The 17,092-nt window shown below is 42.7% G+C and overlaps 2 protein-coding genes across 2 annotated transcripts in view; one reads left to right on the top strand and one right to left on the bottom strand.

The window, feature by feature from the left end:
- LOC125892546 (cysteine-rich venom protein) overlaps positions 1-17,092 on the top strand; it is a 201,552-nt gene that overhangs the window by 118,873 nt on the left and 65,587 nt on the right. Inside the window, exon 2 of the mRNA XM_049582532.1 lies at positions 10,913-11,046. The gene's annotated coding sequence lies outside the window, so the exon portion shown is untranslated. The remainder of the gene's footprint in view (positions 1-10,912; positions 11,047-17,092) is intronic.
- Positions 1-17,092, bottom strand: part of LOC125892545 (raftlin-like) — a 172,282-nt gene that overhangs the window by 112,833 nt on the left and 42,357 nt on the right. The gene's annotated exons all lie outside the window — the stretch shown is intronic.

Genomic DNA, 17,092 nt, shown 5'->3' with positions numbered 1-17,092 from the left:
GAGCTACTGCGACTACTGTTTAGCCAGTCAGGATCAGTGTGGCTGGGTCAATATTACATCACCACAGGGCGTTCATCTATCAGGTTCCACCCACTGTACCCATAGCATCCAGTAGAGGGCGGAGCCTGTGCAAGATGGGACGAAGGTTACGATATTGTAACCTAGTTCTATTAACACAGGCTGAGCCCTATACCTGGGGCCCTTTTGCTCCTATGCCGCTTGCTAAAGAGAGTCTAGGATGTTTGATGGCAGGTGAGCCACCTCTTATATACCGTGGGTTCCAAACGTTGGCAGGGAGACATGTCCTGATTGGCTGGCTACCTTAATTCAGATTCAGTGTGTGAATTCGTGCTTGTGATTGGAGTGGTAGTATTACCTATAGAGTCCAGTAGAGGGCTCCGACTGTGCTGATAGAACTAGGGTTACAATATCGTAACTTTCGATACATAACACATTGAAACGGGATTGTTGTGGAACTCAAATTTTAAACTCTACCAGTATAAGTCTGTGCACATGTGATAATAAGTAATATTACCTGGAAAATATGAAACCAAAATATATCAGAATGCGATTCCTTAACTCTCATCTCGCCTATACACTTAAACAGCAAAATAGAATTCCTGATCTCCAGTTATGACTTCATGTTTTGGTGTGCCCCTCCAAGATTTGTGGTGGCACCATTTGGCCACCTCCACAAAGTTTTTCTGGGGGTGCCACTGCTTGTTTTGCCTCCAGGGCTGAGGTTGATGCTCACCAGCTTTACCCAGCAGATGAGAAACCACACACAGGGACTTTACTTGGGTCTTGAGGAGCTGTAGTTCTTAATCAAAACTGACAATCTACTACTACTTCATAACTTTACTGCTGATCTTCTCTGCTGAATAGCTGATGTTAAAGTTGTGTCACAAAACTATGTTGTTGCGTATCCTTGCACATTTTGAATGAGTATACAGAAAACCTGAAGCTTTTTTTGTAGATGACATCACTGCAAAAAGCACAGCAGTAGCCTGGAAATCCAGACCCAAATCTAGAAAGATTTAGGGTCTGGCTATGAGTAATGCAAATGGCCCAACTCGAGGGGTGGCACCAAGCATGCATTTGAAAATATCACTGCACACAATTGGATAACACTACGACCAATCAGAACAATAGATTAGACTCTTGCCGTATCCAGTCGGCAAAACAGCAAAAGTGTCCTTTTTGCAAAGGAAAGATTCGAGCGCTGTCTTCTGTTCCTCTTTTAGAGAAAAAGCCAAGTCTAACTTGTTCATTGTAGCGGCCAAAGCTGTTTCAAACAACTGGTGTTCATCCGTAGCCATCTTGCAATGTTTACTGACTGATTCCGGACTTCACCGTCACAGCGCTGTCATCATCTGTTTAGCTCGCCTCTGGCCCGCCTATATCAGATACACCGATGTGATTGTTGCAGCTCGGCTCCAACGGCATGGGTAATGAGCATCATTACTGATTGCCAGAGTGACTCACTGAGCAAATTCAAATTGTGCTCTCACGAGAACTCTGGATTTCCAGGGTAGCACAGCAGGGATTTGCATCTCCATTACAACAGGGCCACCTACTTGAAGGTGTGTCTTAAACTGATATTGGCTTGTCTTGAGTGATGGGGCGAGACGTCACTGCTTGAGGGTGGGCAGCCTGACTTTTGGACCTACTCCTGAGAAGGTCTGTCTACGACGCGCCATGGTGCGTCTAAACTTACAATGGAAACTCAAATCAGCGCTGCATGGCTTTACACAGCGGGGCCAAGAGTGACAATGAAAAAAGGGTACTGGTGGACTTAATGACGCACTAGCAGCTAAGGAGCCAGATAATTTTGTCAGGAGTTGGTGGAGGCCAAAACAGAGCTTAAAGAGAGTTAATGCTGGGTTTACATTCACAAGGTAGCCAGCAGAATGACTCACAATGAATGCTAATGCTGTCCATTTCTGCTAGATGGCATGTAAATTGATAAGACAAAGAAATGAGAGTGGTGAGAGTGAAACAAAACAGTAAAGTTGAGGCAGTTAAACACAAACAAAGACAATTGAGGGATGAGGGGAACTGCAGAGTCAGGCAGTAATTCCCTGTCACTGTTAATCACATTACACATTTAACTATAAAACGATTGATTTGTGCCTCTTTAATATTTCTATTCACTACATTAAACTGGTCTTTTTCTTCAGCATCATCTGCATGTACCATATAATTGCAGTACTTTATCTGCTGTCAGCAGCAATGTGTATTTTTTCACCTTTATGTTTGGGCAGGTACACGTGTGTCCAAATGCTCATACTAGTACTCTGAAACCCCCACTCGCTGATGGCTGTTTATAATCTTAATGTCCTTCTAATTGTTTTCATTCCCCAAACAATCACTCTACAATGCCACAACCTTTATCCCCTGAGCAGAATTGGTCATAAAACCCATCAGGAATAAACCCAACACCAACCTGTGCACGTTCATGAAGTCTTGATAAAAGCATTGCCACATGAATATACTGTAATTGGCCTTTTGGAACTGAAAGCACCACCCCACTATTTCTCTCTGTGAAGCAGTCATATCGTTATTCAGTGTCCAATTAAAATGGCCTTAGTCTCCTCAGGAGCTCTCCGCTCCTGTGAGGACCACCTGCAGAACCCTTGCTCGGTCTCAGCAGCCCGCCTTGAGTCATTAGCCTTCATACAGGCTCAAAATGGAAATGCCAGTAACTCCTCCGTCCTCCCCGCCGCCACCTCCTTTATTTTTTTCTTTCCTCTCCCTCAGCTCAGATTTCTCTCACCCCTTTGCCACAGGAGGGGGAAGTTTCTCTGCTGGGCTCCTCTGCACATTTAGCCTATTTTTCTGCCTCTGCTCTCTGCAGGGAATCTGCCCCACTCTCTTCAACTCTCCTTCCCTCTCTCTGTCTTGCTTTTACCACTACTGCTCTCTGCTACCACCCCACCCCACCTTACCGAAACCCCCCCTCCATTTATTCCCTGCACTGTGCAGAGAAGAGCAAAATCTTTGAAGGGTCTCTTGTGCTCTTAACCTCTTTCTCTGCCTCTACATGTGAGTGTCTATTTTCTGTATTTTTCTGTCATCTCTTCTCCTCAGTGTCAAGACAGTGGAGCAAGCCAGGGCAAGGTATCAGTGGTGAGATGGTGAAATGAAAAAAATAGAAACAGAAAGAGTGAGCCAAGATCCCCAGTTGGTCAAACATTGGCTCTTATAAACAAAACCAACAGTTTGTGTATATTTTCAGAATTTTGTGTTGATTCACTTCTTGTTGTTATTAAACAAAAGTCTCTTGTGCCATAAAGTAATAATTCATCTCTCCTGCACAAGACATCCCAAGCTGTCCGCAGTATAACAGGACTGTAAGTCTACAGCCGTGCAGACTGTGAGGCTGTATTTAGACACAGTGATTTGAGCTAAAAGCAAACATCAGCAGGCTAACATGTTTACAGTAACAATGCGAACATAGTGTTTTTTCAGGTTTACTATGTTTACAATCTTAGGCGACATTCAGACTACAAGCAAATTAGATTTGTTACTCAAATCAGGTCTTTAAGACAGACCGCACTGTTATTTGCAAGTGATCAGACTGGATTTGTGTGTGTGGACATCACCAGCCTGTCTGCTTACATATAGGTTGCTGTCATGGATGCATTACTGAACGGGCCTCCTGAACGACCACAAAGAAGACACAGAACGACCAAAAGAGATGCAAAACAACAACTAAAAGGAGGCGAAACCACCACAAAATCTGTCTTGTGTCTATGTAGGAGAGGTGGTGGAGTCTTTTTCCTATCTGTGCCCAGGGGCTTATTGTCTTACAACCCACCCATGGTTGCTGTGGTACCCACACAGGCATCAGTAACTATGTAGCTACGCTGGTGATGGGGTTTTCCAACGCTGAAGCATGAGTAAAAGAGGTCCATCATTTTGCCCTTGAAGCAATCAGGCTGTTAAGTCACAGTGCAGTAAAGTCGCTGTCAATTTTTATTTTCTTTTAATTTTATAATATAATTTAATAATTTAATTTTTAATTTATAATTTATTTTTAATTTTTTTTTATATACTTTATTAATCCCCGAGGGGAAGTTCAATTTTTCACTCTGTTGTCAATTACACACAGGTCTGAACACACACATGCACAAACTGGACCTATACATGCACTAAGTGGAGAGATGTCAGAGTGGGCTGCCCATGACAGGCGCTCCGAGTGGTTGGGGGGTTTAGAGCCTTGCTCTGGGGCACCTCAGCAGCGCCCAGCAGGTGAACTGGCACCTCTCCAGCTTCCAGTCCACGCTCCATATTTTGGTCCGGACGGGGATTTGAATAGGCGACCCTCCGGTTACCAACCCAAGTCCCTCTGGACTGAGCTACTGCTGCCCCTCAAGTTGCACCAGACAAACTCAGCGACAGAGCGCTCTGCTAATAGCAGCATGGATTCTGCTCAGCCAGTCCGTCAGTCTCGATTTAACATCGTTGTCACAGACCCCAGAGGCAGGGGCGCTAAAGTCCATGTAGCTTTTGTAGTCTAATATAATACTTTTTCAAATTATGTCTGTTTTTTCTCGTGCTTTCAATGAGTCAAACGATATTGGTCGTCCTGACGTGCTCCCACTGACTGCTGCAATTTGACATTTACCCATCACATACGTTGTTTATCTGTGACCTGACGACATGTGTGTTGCCAGTTGGTAAACTGTGACTTTTAATTTCACTGCGCTTGCATGGCTCTGCACACCCGCCTGCCTCTGTGTGTAAGATATTCACCCCTGGGTGCTGACTCAGGCTAATAATGAGTATGACGTTATGTCAGACTTGCAGCTTGGTGTGATTTTGGTTGTGGACTGGATGTTTGTTGTTTGCTATTGTTTCATCTGTATGTTTATGTGTAAATACTAATAGGCTTAACTATATTTCAATATGTGTGTGACTATTATGCGTGTAGATGTGGGTGTGTGGTATCAGACAAAGACAGTGTTCTGTAACGTCACTTAGTACTCATGCAACCTTTGTCTGTCTCAGTGCATATGACCCCCACCTCCTCCGAGTCCATGATCCGCAAAATCTAATTTGGGTTGCCAGAGCGTCTAGACTTAGACACATCTGTAGAAATCTGATTGGAAACACATTTTAAATACCTCCAAATGTGGTTTGGATCCAGTTTGCAAAATTCTCATTTCATGTGTTTTTTAGTTGTCCACATTTAAGCATTACTATAATTACATGTGGGTGAAAACATTTTATCATGGTGTGTGCAATTCTATTGCATGATAGCAGTGTACATTGGGATATAGCACATGGTATGGGAACTGTATTGAGTAACCATTTATAGGAAGAAAAACAGGAAGTATTACCAGGTGATTCTGACAAACTTTAATACTGCGATATCTTATATTAATTATAGCGAGACGCTGATTGCAGCTGTAAGGAACAACTTTTAAAGTAACTGTTGATGTGAGATGATTCACTGGGTTTCATTGAGCTAAAACACTTAATTAACTTAAACTCTGACAGTGATAGTTATTTTCTCTAAATGTTCATTATTTCCATCAAATATATTCTACAAGAGGAAATTCCACCCACAATGCAACAGTACAGAGCAGCTGAACAAAGAAGAAGTAGAAGAAGACTAATTTAAGGTTTATGTTATTTGGTGCTGCAAGTTTTTTTTACTAAAATAACTGTGATTTTGCCAATTTATGCTGCAATAAAGATGCAACAATAAGCACATCTCAAAGGATCTAACCATCCTAAAACCTACACGCTACTTTGGGGTAAAGTACATGTGATAAAGATTTATGTTACATTTCATTGTTTAGTTTACAAAGGTGAGTGAACTCTCCTTTATTCTGCAGATAAAGACAGAGTTTAGGTGGCTTTACTGTCCATTACTTCCCAGCAGGGTGTGAACGATATCGACCCGTCCGTCTTTTCACGTCTCTGTGTGAGCAGCAGTCGGGGACGCCTACAGCGCAGACTAATCTATGTCTCTCAGCCTATATCTTTCTTTCTCTCTCTTCCTCCATCTCTCTGAGGTCCAGGACGGCGTCATTAGCAGTCGGGGCTCAGAGTGCAGCTCGGTGGGGCCCTGGGGCCGGAGCTTTGTGCCTTAATTACCCACCTAATGAGTCACTGGGAAAGTCACTGGGCCTGCTGGTGCCTCCCTCCCTCTCTTTCCTTTTCTCTCCCTCTCACACACACTTACTGTACTCATTTCATTCTCTTTGACTTATATGCTAATTACTCATTCGCTCATTGGTGCACGCGCGCACACACACACACACACACACACACACACACACACACACACACACACACATTCACACACTTACACATGGCCACATCCAACTAATGACTGCAGTTGTACTTACTCTTTTATTCACTTGCTTCCTCACACTCTCTCACACATGTATTTATAAGCTCGCTCAGATGCTTATTTGATCCTCAGACTGTATCCACACTGAAGGCTGATTCATAGGTGTCCGTAGGCTAGTGGCCGTCGCCATTGTGAGCATTTATACTTTTGCGGTGGTGTGTCTGTGTCGCTCGTCATTACACTTCCAAAATGCTAGTAGGCAGTGGGTTTTCTGTGCTTTTGTATTAAGTTTCTGTGAAGGGCTGTAACGTTTGATTGATTCAAAACACACATTAAACACACAATAAACATGGCTTAATAGCCACTATATTAAACATGAGGTAAAAATTTGTCTCCATTATAACTCACAAGGTTTACAGACGAAACACTGATCTTCTACTGGACATGTTTTCCCCACAAGTACAACATGCTAATATTATTAGCATAAGCTTGTGACATTTTACATTGTATAAATTAGCCTAGTGGCTAGCAGACTTTCCTCTACTCATATGAAGCCAGGATAAATCACACACAAGACTTGAAGTGCTATTTTGTGGAAGCTTTATTGTCTTCACAGTTTAAAAGCTTTGTTTCCAGTCGTCATTTAGGGCCATTAGTCAACTAGCCACCTGCATGTTTACGATATCAATGTAATTATTAAATTATATATTTTGGGCGGGGCAACTCAATGGTTTGAGTTAAAGGTGTGAGAAAGAATAGTATCAGTAACATTGTTAACACTGTGCTACATTACAGAGAAATACAAACCGTACTAATGAACCTTCATTAATATAGGCCTATATTTTATCTCCAAGTGCACGTCACACACTGAGCGAGCCGCCTGTTAATGACGCTGTGGGCTAATGGGCATGTAGCTACTTCCATGTTTCAGATGATACGTCATGTTTGTAGTCGACCAATGAAGATGAGTTTACATATCACCTTGGGTTCGTCCTTCACCTTCTCAAAATGATCCCACACTTTGGATTTCCTGCCCGACATGTTATTAACTAGCCTGTGGAATAACCGCAGGTACCAGCCCTGGAAATTAACCTGACTCCTGTCTGACTGCTGAGCGTGGACTTTCACATTAAATTCCCACATGGTCCATTCATATAGGGTTTGATTTATTTTGACAAGGCGCAGCTCCTAATAGAGTTTCACGTTTGTTTGTTTGTTTTTTCTGCGACTAAGCGACCAATGAAATCTTGCTGACTAATGACCTTTCCGGTCGACTATCAGGAGACAGCCCTAGTTTCCATTAAGGAAAACAGTTTTCAGTTCACAAATTAAACAGGATGCCTGCGTCACCGTGACTTGTTACATTTCTGGGGAGGTGCACGTTAGGCTACGGCGTGAGATACGCATCTGTGCAGAGCCTACGCTGTAGGTACAGCATCGATTCAGTGCAGACGTATAAATCCTGCTTAAACCGACTGAATCTGACAAAGCTATTTAAGTGTGAAAACGATAGATCAGTGGTGTTCTCCACATTGAAACACTTAAACTGTGACCGTAGCAAAACTCTTTTCTTCTTCTACTTTCTCCTCTTCCATTTGGCAAACAACAAAACTGTGCCAACATATGGTGAGGAGCTGGACAGACAGTTACTCTGAGCCTCAGCCTGATTCTCTGTCTAATCACCTGCTGAGTTTTAAAATAGACAATTCCCCACAGACTTGCTCTCATGTACGTAGTTTTGCCATTTCTGTCGTCAGACAGTGGGGGAAGCATAAAATAGCGATTTGATTGCAGCTCACAGATGCTACCTGTTAACCAGGCAAACACTTTAATATCAACACCTGTATCAAGTGATAAACTACACTGACATTTATGCTAAAATATGCTTGGGGCTGTGTTTACATGTGCATAACCCGAGTGAAACACCAGCCATTAAGCAGCCTCTGCAGACAGCTGGGTTGATTAAAATAGGAGCATATCTGTTCCGCTGGACACGCTTGAGACACAAGACTGAAAAACCGCCTGTGTCGACGAACCGTTACAGTAGACGTGACCACACTCACTCACTCAGGCCATGTTCAAACAGATGGTACTATGCAGGATTTCCTCTGCAAAAAGTGGAGTATTTTTACTGTTTACCTCGCTATGATTGCAATCGAGAATAAACTGCCGCTGTGATAACCTTCTATAGTTGTAACAATCCTTCTTGTTAATATAATAAACCACTGCGCAGTGTTCTGTCGTCTGATAAGCCTTCAAACTCATGAATTTATTACTCAAACTGGCCTTCCTGGATCCTATTTCATTGTCTTGAAACAACAGTCCCCACCCACGCAGACTTTTTTCTTTAACACAGAGCTGTTTTTCAGTGTGAACACACTCATTCATGTTTATGCATGCGCTCAATTTTTTTTAACTCCTTTGTATCGCTCTATCTCGCTTAATCACTCACTTGCTTTTGTAGAGAAGCAATCGCCTGCACCATATCCACAAAACAAATACTGTACATTTGAGTGCAGTTATTCAAATGAAATGATATTATATTATAGAGCACAGTTTCTTACACACACACACAGAGTGGAGACACACGCTCTCCCTGTGCCTTCACACCTTCTGCGCTCTCCCACCTCAGATTCACACAGTAACACTCAGACCGATGGGATCACACCTGCATGTAGAGCAGAACAGTCTGCTCCTGTTCACTTCCCAGATGCTGCGAGCGGACATGATGACACTTGCTGCGCTAATAATGTAGGACTGAAATGCCGCCAGGGGTCACATCCCACGACCACAAAGTACTTTATTTAAACAGGTTCAGAAACGAACGTTACGCTGAAAACAAACAAGAATTAGTCATGTTTTTAGAGTAGTGTTGGTTTTCATATCACTGATATCTGGATGACATTATTCAAGATATTTACACTTTAAATCTTTGCCAGGATGAAAATTAAGTTGTGGGTGGATATTGAGTTTAGCAGCTTAGCAGACTAAGCGACTGATGAAATCTTGCCGACTAATGACCTTTCTGGTCGACTAACATTTGGTCAACTATGAGGGGGCTGTTGTCCGAATTACAGAATGTACTTTTTTAACTTTACGTAACTTCTGCACGTGAGTACTGAACCTACAGCCGTTCACATCAGTAAAGGCAACTACGCTGGGTTGTGGACTGTAGCTTGGGCACAGAAAGCTAGCAAGTCCATGTGATGGTCTGCAAGCACCGTTCAAGCTTTACAAACTACTCCTGTGAAATCTTTCTGTCTTTATACATAATCTTGTCTCATCATCTAACCAATCAGCACACCACACCTAGCAACAAGGAACACATTTGTACGGGAAGAGAAGGGTACAAGCTTAACTATAGTGAACTGCCTTACGATATTTTAGTGCACTGTTTGTCTGTAACACAAGATTTTGCGAAAAGGAAGTAAAAATGTGGGCGGAAAATACGGCCAAGCTCGCATTCCATCACCCAGTCAGCGGGAGTGTTAATTGGTCCAGTGTGGCGCAGAGCGTTCTGGTAGTTGCAGGTTTTCTACCTGTGGAGCAACAACAAATGCCACAGCCCTTTTCCTCTGTTCTCTGATCATGTAGCAGCTGCATAGACAGACAAATTTTATGAAAAGACTATCTCTCAGGCAGTGAAATACTTCTTTAGGTGTTTGTATTAGACCTGGATATTTATATATATTTTCAAATTAGGGCCACAAGTTGTTTCCATAAATTTACATGGGTGTAAAATGTAACATGAACTCTACTTCAAAAATGTCTCAAGACTGCAGCAAAGTTTGTTTCCCTCCTGCAAATCCTTACTTCTGCAGTTTGTGATGTTGACAACTCACACATTCACATCGCCAGCTTACCATTAGGGTAATGGGCACCAAAGGATGGGTTTAGAGAGGAAAAAAACAGGAGGGAAATGGGAACTGGAAAATTGGTGGAGCATCTGCCCCCAGGCAAAAATTCGAAAAGCAAACTCGTGACCGGAGGAGCGAGGAAAATCTGGACGCGGGAAGCGAATGAGACACGCTTCTATGCTCCTTCAACAACTCCTGTTAAGATGCCCTTGAGCAAGGTGCTTAACGGCCGACTGCTCAGATGGAGCTGCTGACTGGCACCAGACTGTGGTGGTACTGGGCAGCTCCCAGGTCTTAATGTCTGTAGCTGAGTGAGTGTGAAGGGCATTGCTGAATAAGAGCACACAGCAGAGCTTTTCTGGGTAAATAAAGATGAAAACAAATAGCGTGGATGGCCGGCTAAATGCTAATGCAATTGCTCTCTCTTTGTCTAGACGGAACATTTAAGGCTGCCCGGGCAAATTTCTAAATACATATGCATCTCTCAATCTGTGTCCACAGTTCTGATGGAAGCTTTTACTGGAGATGGGAGAAAAGCAAGCCAAATAAATCTACTGTTCCCCGCACTAAATGACTGGAACACTGTATTTTAAGGCGCACAGCTAAATGAAAAGGCGCCAGATGTCTTGATGGGAGAAAACTACCTGTAATTTGTTCAGCCAGTAAAAAGGTTATATATATATATAGAAAGAAAAAAGGTTTGTATCTTTTCCCTTTATTTCATTCTCTCTCTCTCCCTTTCTCTCAGGAATTAAAGTGCGCCTCCATCACCAGTCTTCAGGCTGACAGGAGGCCTCCAGAGTGCGTTTTGTCCGCTCGACGCCACCTCCTCCGCTGACAGCCCTCAGTTGCCTGGAGACGCCGCTTGAGAGACAAACTGTGGTAAATGAGCAGGTTGTTGATCAAAGCCCACGACGGCTGCACTGCTGCGTTTTCAGCAGCGCACCGCTCAGGCGCCACACACCACTTTCACTTCCTGTTCTCTGCTAACTACAAGTTGCGGGGCGTTTTTTTATTTTTTTTTTTCCCACACAGTGCACCCTGACATTAGCCTCCTGTCGAAAATCACATTTGAAGCGTTTTCTGCCGAGACGTGCCGGCTTGATTGGGGGGGTTTCTGCCATTAGCATTGCAAAAGAGCGCAAATTTGAATTTTAAAACATGGGGTTCTGCGATGATTAAGTTCTCTGACAGGCTTGGGATGTTTTGGTGGCACCGTGGGTCTGCCATTAGATGCTTTGTGCTGTTGATTGTGGTGCATAATTTGCTGTAGATTGCAACCAGAGCAAACAACTGCTGTTATTATTGTTGTTACCTTTAAGGCAAAAAAAAAAAAAGTTCAGTGTTAGGGAGGAAATAAATCACAGATTAGTTCATGAGTGTTTTATAATTTTAGTAATATTCGTGGCCTTTTTTTAACTGTTTAATTTGTTGAAGTGGTGGCTCTTACAGCAGGTGTACATGTTGGAGAGAAGCAGGGACGTAGCACCAGATTCTTGGCCCTGTGCATAAGCAGTCTCTGTGCGCCCCCCTGTCTCTGAAACTGAGGGCCATATGGTTCATGATGTTAAGTTTTACCTGTGCTGACTGTTGATACACATAATGCCATACGACATCAGCTTTGATGCTAATTTATGACACCGATTAATGTTTGCTTTCTTTCCCTGTCCTTTCTCTTATTCTTTTCTTATTTGGTACCCTGATTTCCTTTTCTTTAGCAAAGACATGACAGTGTATGTTGATGCTCCAGCAACATAAGCAGTCATCAGCCCCTTTCACACTGCCTCTTCAAGGTGGGAATTTCACGCTGTTATGCCACCTCGCCATTCTGTATGAAAGGTACGTTTGCCGAATGAAAGGGCAGAGTTGTCTCGCCTTCAGGCCAGCATTAGAGGTAGTTAAGCGGGATTCTTATTTGTGCGTCAGCTCTATGCAGAGCCTACGCACATGGCCTTCGCCGTTGTGAGCATTTATACTTGTGTGGTGGTGTGTCATTGTCACTCTGCAGTTACACCTCCAAAACACTAGTCGGCGGTGGGGTTTCTGTGACATGCTGTGAAGTTTAGTTGCCTCAAAACACACATTAAACACACATTAAACATGGCTCAGTAGAGACAATTTCAAACACAAGTACACAGTGAGCATCACTATAACTCGCAGCATTCACAGACAAGCACTTGTCTTTATCTGGACACATTTTCCTCACAAATACAACATGCTAATGTTTTTAGCACAAGCCTATGGCATTTTACATTGTATAAATTAGCCTAGCGACTAGCGGACATTTCCTCTACTCATATGAAGCCAGGGACAACAGCAACATTTAACAAAGGTAACGTTACAAAATTCAGCTCAATTACAACTCATAAGGTTCACTGACAAAACAACTGTCTTATACTAAACACGTTTTCCAAATCAATATGACATGCTAATGTTATTAGCACAAGCCTATGGCATTTTACATTGTATAAATTAGCCTAGCGACAAGTGTAGTATAAATCCTGCTTTATGCATGGAAAAAAAGTAGCTGATAGCAGTTAGCAGCTAATTCAAAGACGACAAACAGTGGGTGAAAATGTCTGCAACATGGGAAAGCAATGACGTCTAGGAGCTCCTTGACCTCCAAGCAGAGAGACGAGATCAGCCTCCATATAACGGACAGGAAATGACTGTTACTGCCATGTTAGTGAAAGTGCTGCCAATGCGTACGCTATATGTTATGCTAGAGGCTGACACTGCTGTGTTACATGTCACGCACTGGAGCAGCATGACGCCGCCATTGTTTGGTTCAGTGTAAAAATGCAAAAGTGGCATGAAAAAGGGACTTCATTTAGAGATGCATCCTAGTGCAGGGGGAAGAGGGGCTACTGTTTCTGTATACGAAGTTCAGTCTCTCAACCAATTTACTTAGCCAGTTTTACTTTAGTTATGGCACTAATTACTCAGACATAGAAAATTGCAAGCAAAACCAATTTTTCATTCCAGGCATTTCAACCCCACCCCCAGCCCCCACAATGACACTGATGTCATTGTGTTTGTTTACAATGGAAACACTGAAGGAACTAACAACCCCTTGCTGTCTCAAAGTACCTTTAGTATACATAACTTTAATCAGGAAGATGCAACCTACATATGTGTCTCAGTATAAGTAGTTACTACAGCTGACAAATAAATGTTGTAACTATACTTAGTTACTGTCATCACTGTGTGTCAGTGCATTGATGTAATTGAGTGCATATTAAGGTGTGCATGTATTTAAGTCAACACAAGCGCTGAAAAAAGAAAACGAACTACTGCAGACTTGGACACACACACACTTAAAAACACTCCACAGTCAGCTCCGAGCCCTTGACATTCCTCCAGTTTGCCCGTTGAAATGTCTGCAGTGAGAGCTGTGCTTGCCTCTTCAATTACTACACGAGCTCTGACGGGAGAAGAACCTGACATGTCACTAGAGATACTCTGCTAGCGGAAAGCTTGTCCAGACTACCTAGCTGGGAGAAGTTCAGTGTCGGTGTCGAGTGACGGCGGGCGTGGGTGTGATCGGGAGTGTCAAAGGTAGCTTTGGGACATCACGATTTACTGCTGGATGTGTTGTGATCTAGATTCAAGGAAACATCTGGGAATTTGTACATGGAGGTGCTCACTTGTCACATTCCCCTCTCTTCTCTGACATCTGAGGCAGACATGGGATAGTAGTTATACCTCAGGTCCTGATGCTTTACTGTGGTGCATGTGGGCAATGAAAACTAAACAATAAAAAAGAGTTATTGATAAGTAAAAACGGTAAGGTTAAATTAGAAATGAGAGTGTGTATCCATTTTATATCCATCAAGCTGACAAATTTTCAAGTGACTACTGTCCTGAAAAGTCAGGTGTTCTTTGATGACGTACAAAGTCTTGATGCCATTAAGGTAGCAGCAGAGGACAGTGCCAACCCTGCTCAAACAGTTGCATCTACAAAAGTAAAACCATAATTTTATGAGTCTCAGATGGCAGAGTGCAGAGCATGGACATCTTGGGTACGGTTGGCTGGTATAATTTTCAAACTAGTTTTATATCCAGCCAAACACTGGAACGGACCAGTTTACCAAATATTACCAGATGTTGCATTTGACTCAGCAGCCGCTCCCAAGTGAAACATAACGACACCATGTCCTAACAGCAAACATGCGTCAGACTGTCGCAGCACATAATATAACATCGAAGCCGTCCACACTGAATGCGTTAAATATGCGCTTCTGTTACATCATGTAAACAAACCATGCAAATATCAGCTGTGTGCTCGAGATCAGACTGGAGATGTCACCACTTAAAAGATGGGTGAGTACTTGCTGTCTTCCTCCATTTGTAACCTTACTTTTTAAACAGAAAACACAGGTTTTTATATTGTGATACTGGAAGTGACAGACAATACAACCAACAGCAAGTAGGTTGTTATTAGTGATGGTCATTTGCCATTTACCTCACTCCAGCCAGTTGCCACCCTTTATTCGTTTTTGTAATAAACCAAGGCAGCATCAAATAATTAATTCCTGATTTCGACTTAACGAATCAGTCGTTGCTTGTACATTACAGCAACATTACTTTTTGTAGACAAAGTTCAGCTCAAAATGACAAAACGCCACTCTTTTATCAGCTTCAAGTCCAAAATGTTGCCATGTTTGTGCAGTTTTGGTTTTCTTGAGAGACTAAAGGCCTTTGCACACCTATTTCGATTGTTTGGACGGGTTTTTTAAATCAGTCACCCGTAAAAAGTCGTTACGCACAGAAAGCTACTGTCATTACCGTCTGTCCTGCATCTCTCTCTCTCTCTGTCTCTCTCTCTGTCTCTCTCTCTGTCTCATTGTGTCATACGGATTACTGCTAATTTATTATGCTGATCTGTTCTGTACGACATCTATTGCACGTCTGTCTGTCCTGGAAGAGGGATCCCTCCTCAGTTGCTCTTCCTGAGGTTTCTACCGTTTTTTTCCCCGTTAAAGGTTTTTTTTTGGGGAGTTTTTCCTTATCTGCTGTGAGGGTCCAAAGGACAGAGGGATGTCGTATGCTGTAAAGCCCTGTGAGGCAAATTGTGATTTGTGATATTGGGCTTTATAAATAAAATTGATTGATGGATTGATTGAAATGTTGCACCCTGATTCCGTTGCGTTTCATCGTTCATTCGCAATACATAACAAAATGAAAAGACACCATCCTCCTCTCTTCACTGGAGTTACCTATCTGGCTGTCACCACTCCCTACCTGCGTCTTGAATTTGGCACCGCAGCTGCATTAAGGAGCGGCGCTGTCCTCCACATTCTGTGTGCAGTCCACATCCTCCTCCTCTTCATCATCATCATCCACCTGAATACTACTATCTGAACTGCTGAAAGTAGCTATCTGATTCATGAAGTGACTCTGTGCGCCCCGTCCCTCTGTCTTGTCACAGATGTGTCCCGCGGCCACATTCTTCACTGATTCAAACGTGTCTAAAGACTCTGACGGATGCAAAAAACACAGGAAATCGAAGCTGTTTTGAAAATTTTAATGACAGCTGAAAGTTTCAGACGCAATGTGCAAACATGACTGGCACAGTGCGAGGTCGTGTTTATTTTTAGATGTGCAACAATTTCGGACGCAAAAAACTGATTCAGTGTGTAAAGGCTTTAACTCTGCAATGTCTCGTCAAGCCAAAAACACACATGAAATTTCTAGTAAGCAAACACAATGCGCACTGCTCCTCGCCCCTCCCACCTCCACTGAAATTTGATCTCCACCATGTTGCTGGTGCTCGGCTAACGGCCTGTTGGACACTGTTGTCTCCATTAATCCGTTTATAAACAAACATTGTTAGTCATGTTGTTGCTGCTTATTATTAATACAGTATAAGTTATATAGCGCTGTGACGCTGTCAGCACAGGTTGCTGATGTAGGCTGCTTTTTAAATATGACATAATGACAAATGCAGGTTCAGCTGCTTTACAGAAGTCAAAAAATAAAAAAAAAATTAAACCGGTTTTAGTTCATACATTGGCATAACTGGAAATAGACCCAACTCTAATCTTGGGGACAGAGAGCAGAATGTTTATTATTAGTCAGTGTGCATAGGTCGATCAAAATGCACACATAAGTGCCACTGAAAATCAGATCAAAGCCTCAATGTAACACTGAATATGTTTCTCTTTTAAAGACTCCACCAGCCAACTGTTAGCCAGCCTGCTCCACACTTACAAGATGAGAAGTCGGCCTAAAAATAACAACAAAGTGTGAAATGGTTTCAGGCTTGCAAATTGCTCTTGACTGTGGAACTGAACAGGGGCTCTGGTGACCTGTTTGTTGCAGAGCGGAGCAGTTTAAAGTTGGTATCTGGGCCTGTTGTTGTGCCCGGAGTGTCGAAACACCATCCTGAGACTAAGCTCAGGATTATCTTCTTCTTTTATACTACATCTCTGCAGCTGTCAGAAAAGGGTTTGACCGTGAAATATTGAGGGTTACCCTGTTATTCATTCTTCCCCTAATCTGCCTATTTAATATGATTCCCAATAACACACAAGCCAAATGCTCCTGTTGTGTGCAGCAGCGGAGGGGAGTGTGTGAGGTAGAGACCAGTTGGATGGTCTCAGCAGATGGTCTGTTGATATGCCAACAAATAAGATAGCTGTTGCTCATTACCACAAAGTATTTACTGCGAAAGCATGTTGTGTTAATGTAAATTAAGCGTTTTGTTTATAATGAGCCACAGCAATTATAAATCCAGTTTTGTCAATGACACATTCTCTATCCAGAAGTTTAGTGCAAAAACAAATGTGGAACCTGCTACACAGTGCACTGAAACTGTAAATAAAATCACAAAGATGCAGTTTGGTGCCTTTCCACTTGAAATCAATTAATTAAAATTGTACAGACTGAGATCAGGGGGCAGCCCAGAGTCAAAGGTTTATGACAA

The sequence above is a fragment of the Epinephelus fuscoguttatus genome, linkage group LG8 (assembly GCF_011397635.1).
Source record: "Epinephelus fuscoguttatus linkage group LG8, E.fuscoguttatus.final_Chr_v1".
Classification (NCBI taxonomy): Eukaryota; Metazoa; Chordata; class Actinopteri; order Perciformes; family Serranidae; genus Epinephelus; species Epinephelus fuscoguttatus.
The sequence above is the reverse complement of the archived record's forward strand: the minus strand, read 5'-3'. Positions and strand labels throughout refer to the sequence as shown.